Source organism: Tenrec ecaudatus, chromosome 10 (assembly GCF_050624435.1).
Source record: "Tenrec ecaudatus isolate mTenEca1 chromosome 10, mTenEca1.hap1, whole genome shotgun sequence".
Taxonomy (NCBI): Eukaryota; Metazoa; Chordata; class Mammalia; order Afrosoricida; family Tenrecidae; genus Tenrec; species Tenrec ecaudatus.
Window position 1 is genome coordinate 92,394,431 of NC_134539.1, and position 15,728 is coordinate 92,410,158.

Here is a 15,728-nt window from a genome sequence, read left to right on the forward strand (position 1 = left end):
TTTGCTTCAAAATCTAGGAAAAGATCATAATTAGCAGTATTGCTTGTCAAGCAGTTATTTGTTTTATTTCTCATGATATATATGAAAGGGTCTTCAATAATATATGTAAAATTTGTCTATGTGAGAGAAATCCAAAAATATTACTACAGAAATAATATACCTCTTTATTAAACAAAAATATCTGAATGTGAAGTCATTTTTTCCGGACATCTCCTATACCTCAAATGTACACTCCACTGCCAGCTGGCTGATCACAGGTACTCTGTAAAACAGAATAGAATTACCACTGTGGATTCCCAACATTATAAATCTTTGTGGAAGCAGAAAGCCCCATCTTTCTCCCAAGGAGAAGTTGGTGGGTTTGAACCATCAACCTTAGGATTCACAGCATAATTCCTAACCCATTTCTCCAAAGTGCTCCTGCATCTAGGGTTATATAATTCTAAAGGCAGTGTTTCCAATTCCGTAAATTTCCCCTAGAGAAATCTGTATCCTAAATTATATCTTATCTCAGTGGGAGTTCTGGAATCCTTGATTGATTAAAAATATTCCAAGTTTGGGGAACAAAAAAGTCTAAATAGAGTCAAGTCAACCCTGCTATCACCTAAGAATTTGCAGTTGCCCTGTTAAAATTAAAAATATATATTCTGTTACACAAATCCCTGGTTTTTTCTTGCCAAACAATGTTCAGTTTTTTAAAAATTCATAGTAAGATTTTCTTCTTTGAATAAAATATGTTTTCATTTAAAAAGTATTATAATTATCTTTATCTTTTTAGCATTAACAGTCCTCATAGGTTCTGATCTAACTTCTCCAACTGATTATTTTATTGATTGATTTAATCACTTTATGAAGGCTCCTACAACTCTTATAGCGTTCCCTACATCAATTGTATCAAGCATATTTGTACATACGTTGCCATCATTTTCTAAATGTTTTCTTCTATTTGAGCCCTTGAAATCAGCTCCTGTTTTTTCCATCTCACCTCCTCCCACCCTCAAGACCCCTTGATAAATTAGTATTGTCATATATTTTGTTGACTGCTGTCACCCTTTAACCATGTTTCTATTGTTCATCCCCCTGGAGCAAGCGGGTGGGGGGGGTTATGCTTTAAAAATTACAATTTGGGGCAATACTGGGAGGATAGAGGGTGAGTGGGTTGGAAAGAGGAACCAAGTTACAAAGATCTACATGTGATCTCCTCCCTGGGGGACAGACAACAGAATAGAGGGTGAATGGAGACGCCAGATAGGGCAAGACATGACAAAATAATAATTTATAAATTATCAAGGGCTCATGAGGGAGGGGAGAGCAAGGAGGGAGGGAAAAAAGAAGAGTTGATGCAAGGGGCTCAAGTGGAGAGCAAATGCTTTGAAAATGATGAGAGCAAAGAATGTACCGATGTGTTTTATACAATTGATGTATGTATATGTATGGATTGTGATGAGTTGTATGAGTCCCTAATAAAATATTTTTTTAATTGCAATTTGTTCCCCCTTCCTCCTCTCGCCACTCTCCACCTCCCCTCTACCTTCCTGGTATTGCTAGTCCCAATTCTGTTCCTGAGGGGTTTATCTGATCTGGAGTCCGTGTGTTATGAGCTTTTATTTCTTAACTCTACCTATGTACAAACTCCATTCTAACCTGCAGTGAAAGGCAGGACTGGAATCATGACAGTGGGGCGTGAAGAAGCCTCAAAGAACTGGAGGAATATTGTGTTTCATTGATACTATACTGCATCCTGGTTGACTCATCCCTTCCTTGTGATCCTTCTGTGAGGGGATGTCTTATTGTCTACAGATGGATTTTGGGTCTCGGCTCTCACTTGCTTCATTCTCAAGAATATATATTTTTTGTTTGTTTGTTTGTTTGGAGTCTTCTGGTGCTTGTTGCCTCATGATCACATTGACTGGTGTGCTTTTTCCATGTGGGTTTGTTGCCTATCTGCTAAATGACCTCTTGTTTAACTTAAAGCCTTTAAGACACCAGGTGCAATATCTTTTGATAGCCAGGCACCATCAGCTTTCCTTACCATATTTGCTTATACACCTGTAGCAATCGTGTCAGGAGGGTGAGCATCATAGAATGCCAGGTTGTTAGAACAAAATGTTCTTGCATTGGAGGAGGGCTTGAGCAGAGGCTCAAAGTCTGTCCACTTCCTCAATGTATTGCCATATAAATATGCACACATAGACCAATGCCTGCTCTCTGTGAAATAATGTATTTACATAAGTGCACACCTATGATTTTATCTCTATACATATTTTTGTTTCCTAGATATTTCCTCTGTTTCCTTTTACCTTCCTCCTGCCCCATAATCAGCCTTTTATTAGTGTATTTTTGTCTGCAAGGTAAAGATGTATTTCTTGCAGACAACATATTGATGGGTTGTTTCCTGAGTCAGTCTGCCAACCTTTTTCTTTTGATGGGAGAGTTGAGGCCTTTGACATTCAGAGTTATTACCACAATCTGTGGATTGATTGCTATTATCTTGTGCTTTTTGTGTCAGGTGTTTTCCTATCTCACTTTTTATCAGTGTGCTGTGTTTATGTGTGGGGGCATCATTCTTGACTTCTTTTCTATCTGAGGCAATGCTATCTTGGTAATTATTTTCTCTGAGTTGACTTCTGGATGGAGTTGAACAATATGGATGTCTCCTGTTTGTGCTTGGTGAGTGTGGGTCTTCTAACCTCAGTGGTTGGCAAGGACTTTCTGCAGGGTTGGGCATCTTATGTTGTATTCTGTGAGCTTTTCCTTGTCTGGGTGCTTACCTCATCATCCATTTAAATAGATAACTTGTCAGGATAGAGAATTTTCTGGTTGGCGTTTTGTTCTTTTAGCTTTGGTAAGATTTTATTCTACTCTCTCCTTCATGGTATCTGCTGATAGGTCTGAGCATATTCTTACCTGACCACCATTGTATGTACCACCTTTTTGTCTCTTGCTGCTCTTAAAATTTCTTTTCTTTTCTTCTAAGTTGGATAATTTTACTATTATGTTCTTTGGTGAGTTCTTCCTGGGGTTTAGCCTAATTGGTGTCCTCTCTTCTTCCTGTATGAATGTCTGATTCTCTTTAATTAAGGTGGGGGTCTCACTGCTTCATCTTTCTGCGGATTAGCCAGATGTGCTATGCTGATGGAGTCTGCAGGGGTTAGAGGTGCCATGTGGAGGCCCACGACAGTGCTGAGATGATTACAATGCCTCTGGATCCTCAAGATGTTCACCCGCTGGCCTATGATCTTTCTTCCTGTGTTCGGCGTCATTGCATATGCTACGTGAGTCTGAAGAAGAATTTTTAAACTGGTAATATTTTTTTAAACTTGACATATGGGCTACTATTAGATACTTGGACTTGACCTGGCCTGGGCTGGGATGTTTTCTTAATGTACAATTGATCTTTGATATAAAATTCTCTATTACACACATATGAGTATCTCTGGATTGGTTATTCTAGTCTACATGGACTAACACATTATGGTACCTTGGGATTGCGATACTAGAGAAACAGATCATAAAGACAGAGAATGAATGCTTGCTGGACTTCTGCTTTGTGGTACTTTTTCCTCCTTGGCTAGCTGGAGGTCAGAAATGGCCATGTATTTTACTGTGATGTTTACAGGAAAGAACATGGGAAGTTAAAATTTTGATTCTTTACCTTGATTGTTGTCTTTGGTTATTCCTCTTTGAAATGGTAAAAGTGCATGTTGTTAACATATATTTTGAGCTCATGGATAGAAGTCACTGTTTGAATTTCTCAGAGACAGTGCTGCTTAATGAAAATGGCAGACATAAAGTCAAAATAGCTCACAGAATGCCTGAATTTGGCTTGAGGCAATGCAGCCATGCTTCATATTAAGTGCATAGTTTAGGTAACTATTAAGATGTTAGATAAGGATTCAACTTGATTATTTTAAGAACTGAGTTTAGGAACTGATTCTACTTTGTTTATACTAATTTATTCTGCTTGTGATTGTTGATATAGTGATTGATAGAAATGATTATTGGGAAATGTGAAAATCAAGAGCTTGTAAACTTGCCTTGAGCCATTAAAATTTGATCTTTAAATGGGTTTAAGACACACCTGCAAAGAATACACTGAAAAGCTAATCCCCTCTCAGTATCTTGAGTGCTCAGGTCATTTGAACATGAAGAGACTTGCCTAGGGAGCTGTTAGCAGATTGAAGAAAAAAAAAAAAACAGGAATTCTTTGTATTTCTTAATTTTGAAGTAGTGGTTTATACTTGAAGCTTGAAAAATCCACAGCCCTTTAGAAACTCCTCTCTAGGACTCAATGTTAAAGGGAGACTGTGGGCAGGCTGAAATCCTTGCTAGGTGACCACCCGGATTTACTTGTTGAGTGGTAGTGGGAGAAATGCAGCAATAAAGAGAGGTTGCATGTGGCCACTGACACCAGTGGACTTGGTTCACAGGGACTGGACCTTGGAGTGTGTGTGAAGGCAGGTGACTGTAGGTATGCTACTGGACGTGGTTGGGGCAAGCCTGTAGTTTGGGAATTGGCCTGGTCTGGACTGTCAGAGCACAATTTTCAATCTTTTAATTACTCTTTATGGAGCCCCAAACTTGTAGAGCCAGTTTGAGGCCTGGACTGTGGCTTTGAGCCCCTGGCTTTCCTGTGATGTTAAAGTCCTAGGCTGTGCCCTGGGGATCAGAGTTCTGCCAGTCTTGTTATGTTAATATCATTCGACTAGTCCATGACCAGGTTTCAAGGTAATGCAAAGGAACAGAGCCTGGAATTATAAGCATTTAAGTCCCCCACCCTTTTTTTTTATAATGGGCTTGTGGCATGACCTGGTATGGGGCTGTGCTTCACTGTCCCCCAGGGAAGGGGGACAAGATCAGTCAAGTGTTTGGAGCACTGATTGTATCTAAATTATCTCCCAGTTTCACTCCTGTGTCACTCCTGGCTCTCCAGCACAGCTATATCCCAGGGGCGATTCAACTGCTGCAAATTAGTGACTAATTATCTATGTTTACCCACCATAGGTGGTACAGAGCTGGGAAAGGGGGCTTGCTGATGTAATCACTTTGTTCCTGGTTGGGGAGGGTGAATGCAAGACAGGGGTGGATAGCAGAGAGTAGAACTCAGTATAAGTTCTTGTGGCTAGTTCTTGGAGACTCTCTGTGAGCCTAGGATTATGACAACCTTTAGACAGCATGCTGCAAGTCTCATATCTTGGGTATAGGAACGGGTGGTGCATGCCATCCCTCTGGATCTGGTATGGGATTAGCAGAGCCCATGGGCAGATGAGGTAAACTTAGAGTGTTTTAGCAAATTCTGGAATTGCGCTGTGAGCACAAATCTCAGCAAGATGTCTGAACCAGACACTAGTACACTGAGTCCATTTTTAGCATCCAAATTCCCAATATTGGCCTCCTTACCTCTTAATGTTCTACTCTAACCACTGGAACACTGGGTGGGTGATACCACGTGGATGTTATCTTGAGTCCCCAAACTCTGACTTTAATTTAACTTGTCCAAAGGAGCCCTAGTGAAGTAGTAGCTCCACGTTGGACTCCTAACTACAAAGTCAGCATTTCAAAACCAACAGCAGATGTGCAGGAGAAATACTGTGCTTTCTGTTCCTGTAAGAAGTTAGTTTGGGAAACCTACAGGGCCAGCTCTACCTTGTCTTATGGAGTCACTATGAGTCAGAATGGACTTGATGGCAGTGGAGCTAAGTTTGAGCAGGTTGTGTCAGGAGTCACTATTTTCAATTGACCCTTTTTATTTTTTTTAAAGGAAGGCACCCCAATGAAACCAAGACAAGCGAGGACAGTTGTCTGTATACAGTCATTGAAAATCATACTCGAAAACCAAACTCAAAGTCATCAAGTGTATGCCAATTCACAGTAATGCTATAGGACAGGGTAGAGCTACCCCTATGAGTTTCCTAAATTGGACCATTTTATAGAACCAGAAAGCCTTGTTTTTCTTCCAAAGAGTGGCTGCTGCTGACCTAATGGATCACAGCCTAACATGTTACCACTCTGCCACCAGGGCTCCTTTCCATTGATCACAGAGACATGTTTAAGCACACATTACTTGGCAGTGGAACCCTAGAAGAATTACTTTTTCATTAGTTTTATTTAATTTATATGTAAATTGTGCTACTATGTGAATTAAAAGGTACCTACCTAGTTTATTCCCCAAACTACTTTATTTACATGGGCATGTGTACATATTTATTCCATATGTACCATTACAATTTCCATTCAGTTGATTGTGACATAGGGTGATCCTATGTGTGTTACAGTAGAACTGTGTTCCATTGGGCTTCCAATGACTGTTTATTTTAGGGAAGGGAGTAGATTACAGGGCCTTTCTTCTGAGGTGACTATGGGCCAACTAGAATGGCCACCTTTTGGTTTGTTAACCAAACCAAACTCATTAGAGATTTGCGCAGGTCATGAGCTTTTATTCAACATATAAGAAATATGGATTCTTATATGTGCTTCATGCTGTGCAAAGTGCTGTGATACCCTTCTCAAATGGTTTAATCAGCAAAGTCTAAGAGAACAACTGGTAGAGTTTTGGCAAATTTTTAAACATTTTCACACCTTACTATGAAATGTAAATTAAAATAACAGATCCTTCTCCTCCTTCTCTTTATTTTTTAAAAGAAAATATCATTTAGGCCCTGCTGGAGCATTTAAATATGTATAACCTATCTGTAGGGTAATTTGATAATGAGTATGAAAACCTTAATAATATGTATAAACAATGAACCGAAAATTCAATTACTAAAAATTTATCCTAAGGAAATAATTAAGCATATGGTTAAATTTTATCACAATTAACTGCATCTGTTTGTTTCACCTTGGTTTGTAGTAGCAAATGTTTTCAAACAATGAAATTCTTTAGTAGCTGAGAATTGGTTAGCTATAGTAAATATTCATACAATGGAAGGTTACCATGGCAGAATATGTGAGAGATGGTTATATTTTAATATTAAATGCTTAATAATAAATACGTGATAAAAAACAAAGAGATGAATGTATTATGGATCAGAATTGGTTGTTGACAATGGTGAACACACACAAAAAGGAAATGTGAACTATATTAAGACATAGTCTCCTGTCATAAATGAATAATGCTTATTCTTAGGGACTGCTGGTGGAGAATGCAACATCACTAGGCAAAAAAGAAAAAGAAAAGCAATGAAAAGAAGGCATTCAGGTGAAGTTACTTACAGAAGAAAGATGGAATCCAAACTAAGCTCAATGCTGTGTAGTTTCTGACTCATAGTGACCACATTGGACAGGTTGCCCCTGTTAATTCCCAAGAATGTAAATGTTTACAGTAGTAGAAAACTTTGTCTTTTATTCCAAAAGATGAAGTGGATGAGAGGAAAATGAAAGAATCAAGTCTCATATATCCATATGGAATCGTGCTCTCAATTACTTATATACTTTCAGATCTCTTATGGAAACCTGTAAGAAGATTGACATTGTTTATCAAACTTTTTGAGTTGGATTCCGGTTTATATGACTAAAACTCTGGGCCCATTTTTTATCCACTGATATCCAAATTTATCTATATTGCATTTGAAATACTGAATAAAACAAATACTTGTGTTTAATAGGTGATTGAGTTGTTTTTTGCATACTCTTTGTTATGACACTTGCCCTAACAAGTTATATAATCACCCTTCAGGATCTTCACTTGCTGGTGGGAACAGCTCAGGTAAGAAGAAACAGCTGTAAAAATCTGCTAAGGATCAGAACTTGGAGTGTTCAATGTGTGAATCTAAGAAAATAGCAATAGAGGTCAAAAATGTAATGGAACGCACCAATATTGATAACCTAGGCATTATTGAGCTAAAATGAATTGGTTTGGGTCCTTTTGAATCAGAAAATCATATGATTTAGCATGCTGGAAATAGTATAATGAAGAAAAATTGTATGGAATTCATTGTCAAAAATGATAATGCAAAATCCATCATGCAGTACAATGCTATCTATGATAGGGTTATATCTATCTGCCTTCAAGGAAATCCACTCAATAAAATTATTATTCATATCCTATCATAAAACTATTATTGCACCAACCTCAAAGCTGGTGATGAAGGAACTGAAGAATTTTACCAACAACTTCCATCAGAAATTGATCAAACATGCAATCAAGATGCATTAATAATTATTGGCAATTGGAATACAAGAGTTGGAAACAAAGACGAAAGACTAGCAATTGAAACTATGGACTTGGTGATAGAAATGACGTAGACAGAATTTGGCAAAAGAAAAGACTTGTTCATAGCAAGTTCCTTTTTTCAACAACACAGAAGACAACTACACATTTGGACTTCTTCAGATGAAATGCACAGAAATCAAATCACTACTTCTGTGGTAAGAGATGCTAGAGAAGCTCAAAATCAGCAGCTAAAACAGGCCAGGGGCTGATTGTGGAGCAGACCACCAATTGCTCATATGTAAGTTCAAGGTAGAGCTGGAGAAAATTAAAACAAAAGTCAAAATAGGATCTTGAGTCTATTCCACCTGAATTTCTAGTACAGTGTAAGAACAGATTTGATGCAATGGATGCTAATGACAGAAGACCCGATGAGCCGTAGGAGGACAGCATGACCACCATTCATGTAGGAAGCGAAGGGTCATTAAAAATCACAATGACAATAGAAAGAACAGAACCTCAAATGCCCCAAAATAAAAACCTACTTGATTGGTTAAGACTAAAGGACACCAGTAGAAGGTGGTCCTAAGATATTTCTCAAGGCTTAAATCAAAATTTGGACCTTTAAGGTCACCTTGTAGCTAAATAACTAATTTTTTCACACACACAAAATAATGAATGTCACATACAAGTAAAGTGCTTCTGTAAAAGTTCACCTATATGAGACCAATGGTCAACAATTACTTTAAAACAAAGATAAAAAATGTAATGAATAGATTAATAGAAATGGAAAAATCAAAATGGAAATTGTGCGAATGTTCTCTCATTGTGAAAAATGCAACCGATGGTACTGAATCACTTGTGGAGAAATTGTTAAATGAGAAACTAAACTGCTGTATAAATCTTCACAGAAAATACAATAAAATGTTTTTTTTTTTAAAGAAAAAAAAAGACAGGAAATAAAAAATAAACATGGATGTCAAGAGCCTCTGAAATCTGTTCTTAATTGTAGAGTAGCTAAAGTAAATGAAAGCAATGATGAAGTCAAAGAGCTGAATAGAATATTTTAAAGAATTAGAAAATCAAAATGGATTTTATGGATATATTAAGCTGAAGTAACTTAAAAAAACAAACAAACTCAAGCCTCCAGTTGCAAACTTGAAAGATTCTTGGGGCAAAATATTCAACGATACAGGAAACATCCAAAGAAGATGGAAAGAATACACAGAGGCACTGTACCAAAAAGAACTAGTCAACATTCCACTATTTCAGGTGGTGGCATATGATCACAAACAAATGGTGCTGAGGGAAGAAGTTCAAGCTGCACTAAAAGCATTAGCCCTAAATAAAACTCCAGGTATTGATGGAATACAATATGAAATATTTCAACAAGCACTGGAAGCACTAATTCATTTATACCAGGAAATTTGGAAGAGAGCTATTTGGCCAACGGACTGGAAGATATCCATATTTGTACCCATGCCAAAGAAAAGTGGTTCAACATAATATTCAAATTAGAGAATAATATCATTATTCCATAATATTATTCCATAATATTATTAATACCACATGAAAATAAAATTTTTCTATGATCATCCATCAAATTTTCAGCAGTATATTGACAGGTAGCTGACACAGTTTCTGGTTAGATTCAGAGCTTGACATGTAGCAAGGGATATCATTGCTGATGTCAGAGGCATCTTGACTGAGAGCGAAGAATATGAGGAAGATGCCTACTTGTATTTTATTGACTATGCAACGGCATTTGACTGTGTGATCATAACTAACTATGGATAACATTGAGAACAATTAGTATTACAGAACATTCCATTGTACTCCCGTGGAATTTGTACATCGATTAAGACGCAGTTGTGCAAACAGAACAAGGGTTTAAAATCAGGGAAGGTGCTCCTCAGGGTTGTATCCTTTCAGCATACTTATTCAGTTCATATGCTGAGCAAATCATCAGAGAAGCTGGTTTGTATGAAGAAGAACGTGGCATCAGAATTGCAGATGACACAACCTTGCTTTTTTGAAAGGGAGGAGGGCTTGAAGCACTTGCTGATGAAGATCAAGTATGGCAGCATTCAGTATGGATTACAACTCAATGGAAACAAGACCCAAGTCCTCACAACATGAAACAGTAGTTAACATAATAATAAAAGGAGAAATGGCTCAAATTGTCAAGGATTTTGTCTGTCTTGAATCTACAATCAAGACTCACGGAAGCAGTATTCTACACACCCAAAGAGAAATACATTAAGTAAGTCTGAAACACAACACCTCTTTAGAGTATTGAAAGGCAAGATATTTCTTTGAGGACTAAGGTGTGCCTGACCCAAACCTTGGTAGTTTCAATTGCATTATATGCATGTGAAAGCCGGATTTGAGCAAGGAAGACTGAAGAAGAATCAATGCATTTAAATTGTTGCGCTGCAGAAGACTATTGAAAGTACCATGGACTGCTCATGGGACAGATCAGTCTGTCTTGGAGGAAGTACCCCGGAGTACTCCTTAGAGGCAAGCATCGTGAGACTTTGTCTTACATAATTTGAGGATGTTGTCAGGGAGATCAGTCTCTGGAGAAGGTCATCATGTTTGGTGAAGTGGAGGGCAGTGAAAACTGGGAAGGCCCTCAATGAGCTGGATTGGCCTAGAGGCTACAACACTGGATCCACACACGGAATAACTGTGATGATGGCACAGGACAAGGCAGTGTTTCTTGCTGTTGTGCACAGGCTTGCTCTGCGTTGGAACCATCTAGACGGCACCTAAAACAATAGCAGCTGCTGTTCACTGCTGTCTCTTCAGTAACAGCTCATAGAGACTTTATAGCATAGGTTCCTACACTTACTTGGTCTGGTCTTCCTTTAAAGGAAAAACAAAACCAAAGTTTGGTGTCCCCTGACAATAGAAAAATTTTATACTCCCGCCCATAATCCAAGGTAAAATAGAGGTACCTGTTTTTGCAGCCCTCCTGGATTGTTCATGCCTCCAAAGGGTGGTATCGTCCACTTTGGCAGCAGGCTGCCTCGTCTTTCTCCCTTGTGTTGGCAGGTAGGTTAGAACCACTGACCCTGCTATTAACAGACTAACACTCACCCTTAAGGGCTTACTTTTACTTCATTAGAATTTAATTTTCTTTAATTAGTAGAAAAACTATTTTAGTTTCATTATGGATGTTAGTATTAGATTTGGACTAATATTTCAAAAGATCAAAATCCTCAGATTTTAAAACAATAAGAATTACAGAAGTCCCTAGGTGGTGTAAATTGTTAACAGGATAAGCTGCTAATCAGAAGTTTAGACTTTCCAGTATTTGAAGAGGAGTCTCTGCAGAAAATACCTATGATTCACTTTGAAGAAAGTAACCATTGACAACCTTATCAAGCACAGTTCTACTCTGACACACATGGAGTTGTCAAGAATAAGAATTAACTGATATTTTAAAAAATTAACATTACTAATATTCAGGGGATTATTAGCTTCCAGACAGTAACTTTGCCTCTTTTATCATTAAATTTATTATGATAATTATGAAAAAATACTTAGGGAAATACCAAAAGAATATTATGAGAAATACTAAATTACCAAGTCTTATTTTACTAATTTTAACAGGTTGTCTTTTCTCAGTTTTCATATATGAGCATGCTACCAACTAGTGATTTATAGAGAAAAAATATCGTAATAAACTATATTTATATTCATTTATTTCTTTGTTATTTTATTTTTACTGTGATATTCTTAAGTATTAAGAGTAATTGTATCTTAAGGATAAGGTCTTTATATATTTTAGATGAAAAAAAATTAACCTGAGTACAAATAAATTAACTTAGGGAAAATCTGACCATTGTGAGTAAATATATTTATTAATTATTCTTTGATAATTTTATATATACTAAAATAAATTTTGTATATTGTATATTGAAATAAATGTTGATATAAACAAATCCAATGTGGCCCATTACTATTAAAAATGACCCTTCTAGCTATTGTCTGGTAACTCCCACAAAGATGGGATGGAACTATATATTTAAGGGGCTTGTAATCTACAAAGGAGAATAGACAACCTATAATACAAATAAGATAACTGGAACCCTTATAGAGAATTAGTCAGTTTCACAATTCCAGAAAGCTGAAAGGGAGTGGATCTGCTAAAAGTATAACCAAACAAGACTTGGCAGAAGTACAACCAGAATGCTTCTTATTAGCAAGGATGTTGTTACTTCACCTTACATACTTTGAACTCAGGAGACCAGATCCTGGAGAAGGACATCATGCTTTGTAGAGTAGGCAAAAGAGAGAAAGACTTTCCACCAGATTGACACAGTGACTGCAAAATGCACTCAAATATAGCAATTATGTGGACGATACAGCAGTAAGCTGTATTATTTTCTGTTGTATGTTGGGTTGATATGAGTCAGGTTTAACTTGATGGCACCTACCCACAATGATCGGTGTAAAGAGTCATGGAAGCATCGTGGGTTAAGTGTTGGTCCACTAACCCAAAAGTCAACAGTTCAAGCCACTCACTGCTCCAGTGGAGAAACTCAAGGCAATCTATTTTCATAAAAATTTATAGTCTCTGAGACCTTATGGAGTAGTTCGCTAGGGTTGCTTTGATGAGAATCAATTCAGTGACATTGTGTTTGATATGGTTTTGCTTTGCTCTGCTTTCACTTTGACTTTGTTTGGTCTGGTTTGTGTAAAGAGTTTTGCTAGCCCAATGTTCACATGTATGGTTGCTATGTGAAAGGTTGACAGTTCAAATCCACCCAGCATTTCCACATTAGAAAATATCGAGTGATCTGCTCTCATCAAGATTATAGCTTTGGGAAATCCAGAGGGGTAGTTCTACTCTGTACTTTAAGGTCATTGTGAGTCAGAATCACTCAGCGACAATTGGTTTCTAATAGTATCACGTTATTTTAATAAGCAAGCCCTTCATGACCAAAATATTATGGTTTCTTTTTCTTATTTGTAGTTTTTTTAAAAATCCCTTAATTTTAAATTGTGAAGCAGTTAGTTTTTGACTGTTGAATTTTAAAAGCTCTTTCTAACTTTGGGATAAATTAACTTTGCAATTTCAGCACTCATACAAATTCTTTGCAAATATATTTCCCATTGTTTGACTTGCCTTTAATTTTAATAAAGTACAAATTAACAATTTTGTCTTTCAAGGACCATTAATATGTTATTTTAAATCTCATCAGATATCAGGATGAATAGATTTTATCCCCCCCTTTTTGCAACCTTTATAATATTCTGTTTATATGTAAATATTCATTTTGAGTTCATTTTTAACCTTTTTTGGTGGGGGGAAATATCCAGATATTCCAGCAACATATGTTGAAAATACTATCCTTGCTCTTGTGGATTTTTTAAGCTCCTCTGTCAAAAGTCAGTTTCCTGCTAAACATAAACAATATGTCATACTGGTTTATTTTGTGAGACTATTCTGTTCCACTGACTCATGTATAATTCTTTAGTTAATACTAAGATGCCTCGATTTCTGTTGCTTAATAATAAGCGTTAAAGTCAGAAGAGTGTGAATTCTACAACTGTGGTTTTCAGTATCATCTTGGCAATCCTAAAACTGTTGATTTGCAAATCAGCTTTTGCACCAACTTCGGAATATCTACAAATCACTTGAAGAAATTTACAAGTGAGGCTGAGAAAACCTGACATCAAAACAAGATTGTTTTCTCACTGTGAGAACTGCAATATCTTGCAAGTAAGAGTTCTTATAATTTTCTAGTTTCTAGATATAGATTGTGCATATATTTTGTGAGACTCATATCTAACCATTTTAATTTGGGGGGTTATATTATTGATCTTGGATAGTAGAAGGTGTATTAGGATGTAATTATACTATTTTCAGTGATTGTTAGTATATTCATAGTAGCTGTGTAACTAGAGCTACAATGAAGTTAAGAAGTTTTATTTTAACTCTAAAAAACAAATCCTCCTACTTGTTAGTGACACACCTATCATTTCCCATTCTTTTGTCCAAGGCAATCACTATTTTATGATTTCATATTGTGTTATTCTTCTGGATATTGTATATAAAGATAATCATATAACATGCGCTCTTTTTTATTTGTTCACATCAGTAATGTTTTTAATATTCATCCAAGTTGTAGAATATCTCAATGAATTTATTTATTTATTTATTTTTACCTTGTACACCAAGTCTGTAATTTTTAATTAACAATCAAAGGTAAGATACCTTTCAAGTTCATGGCTGCACTTAACAATGCTCAAAAATGGTTTTATTAGGTGAATGCTTTAAAGTATTCAACATTATATTCAATTTACTTCAGTGTTTGCAAATACATTATTAACAATTCTTAAGCATTTTAATTAACCAACTTGAAGGACAGAAGGCTTGCTCTCAAATAACTCTGCTACAGTGACATGAAGACTTCAAGACGCTTATGACATGAATCCAAGTCTCTAACCAACCACCACCATATCTTCACCCGTGAACTCGTATGAAGGAACTTCCAGGTTGAGCGGGGCAGGCCCTTTCCTGATTCTGCCCGATGCATCATAGTGTGACCCATGGCAAGGCCAGTAATAGCCACCAAAATCTCCTGCGTTTGCAATGGGTACACAACCAAGATGAGTGCAGACGCCTATCAGGATAACCCACTCTGGTTTCTTTACTCGTTCTAAATCGTGCTGTGGATCCCTCAACTGGGACACTTCGACTGCAGCTTCCTGTTCAATTTCCTTCTTGGTTCTATGACGCACAAACAAAGATTTGCCTCTCCATTTGAAGGCCATGTTCTTGCCTTCTGGAATATCAGATAACTTGATTTCAATTTTCGACATGGCCAACACATCGGCTGAAGCACTCATGCTGGAAACAAACTGGGTGACGACATTCTTGGCAGCGTATGTGACAGCAACGGTGGTGGCCGCAGTGACCAAATAGGAGAACCCTTTTCTGGCCTTGCTGCTCTCTTTTGAGGACTTGGTACTATCTAACACGTCAGCCCGGCAATAGTCGGAGAAGTCGGGCACTTTGACGTCTGTATGGGAGTAACGAACACAAGCAGGAACATTGAGGCCCACAGAGGCGACCAAAGGCCGGCCCGCGGCCTGCCCACTCAGCGATTTCCGGCACAGGAAAGGCCACTTCGAGTCCAGTTTCGGTGGCTCCGCGGTGGCGGGCACCGAGGCCTGAACCAGGGGCCGCAGCGTGCCCACCACCCCGCGGGACGTGGCCGACAGGACGGGCGCGAAAGGGCCCGAGCGGGAGGCGACAGACAACATGGCGACAGGTCTTCCTCAATGAATTTATTTTTATGACATATGTCCAGGCAATAAATTTTGTAGCGTGGCTCTGCTATCCAGAGTCTTTCACTCCCACTAACAAACTTTCCCCACATGAGATTGGGAAGGTGGAGGAAATACCTATAGAATTCATCTGGGAGTAATTGGGAAGAAGTTTCCCTGGGGTAGAGAATTCCTTGTGGATTCAGATGACAGCAATGCCATCAAAAGAGCAGTGGCAGAGTTGTGAAATGATCCAGAGCCTGGGACCCCCCCCACTCCACAGAGCGAGTTAAAG

At 37.7% G+C, this 15,728-nt stretch overlaps 1 pseudogene; it reads right to left on the minus strand.

Annotated features, from left to right (window-relative positions):
• Positions 1-14,453: 14,453 nt before the first annotated feature.
• Positions 14,454-15,430, minus strand: LOC142458109 (cytochrome b-c1 complex subunit Rieske, mitochondrial pseudogene; annotated as a pseudogene).
• Positions 15,431-15,728: the final 298 nt, after the last annotated feature.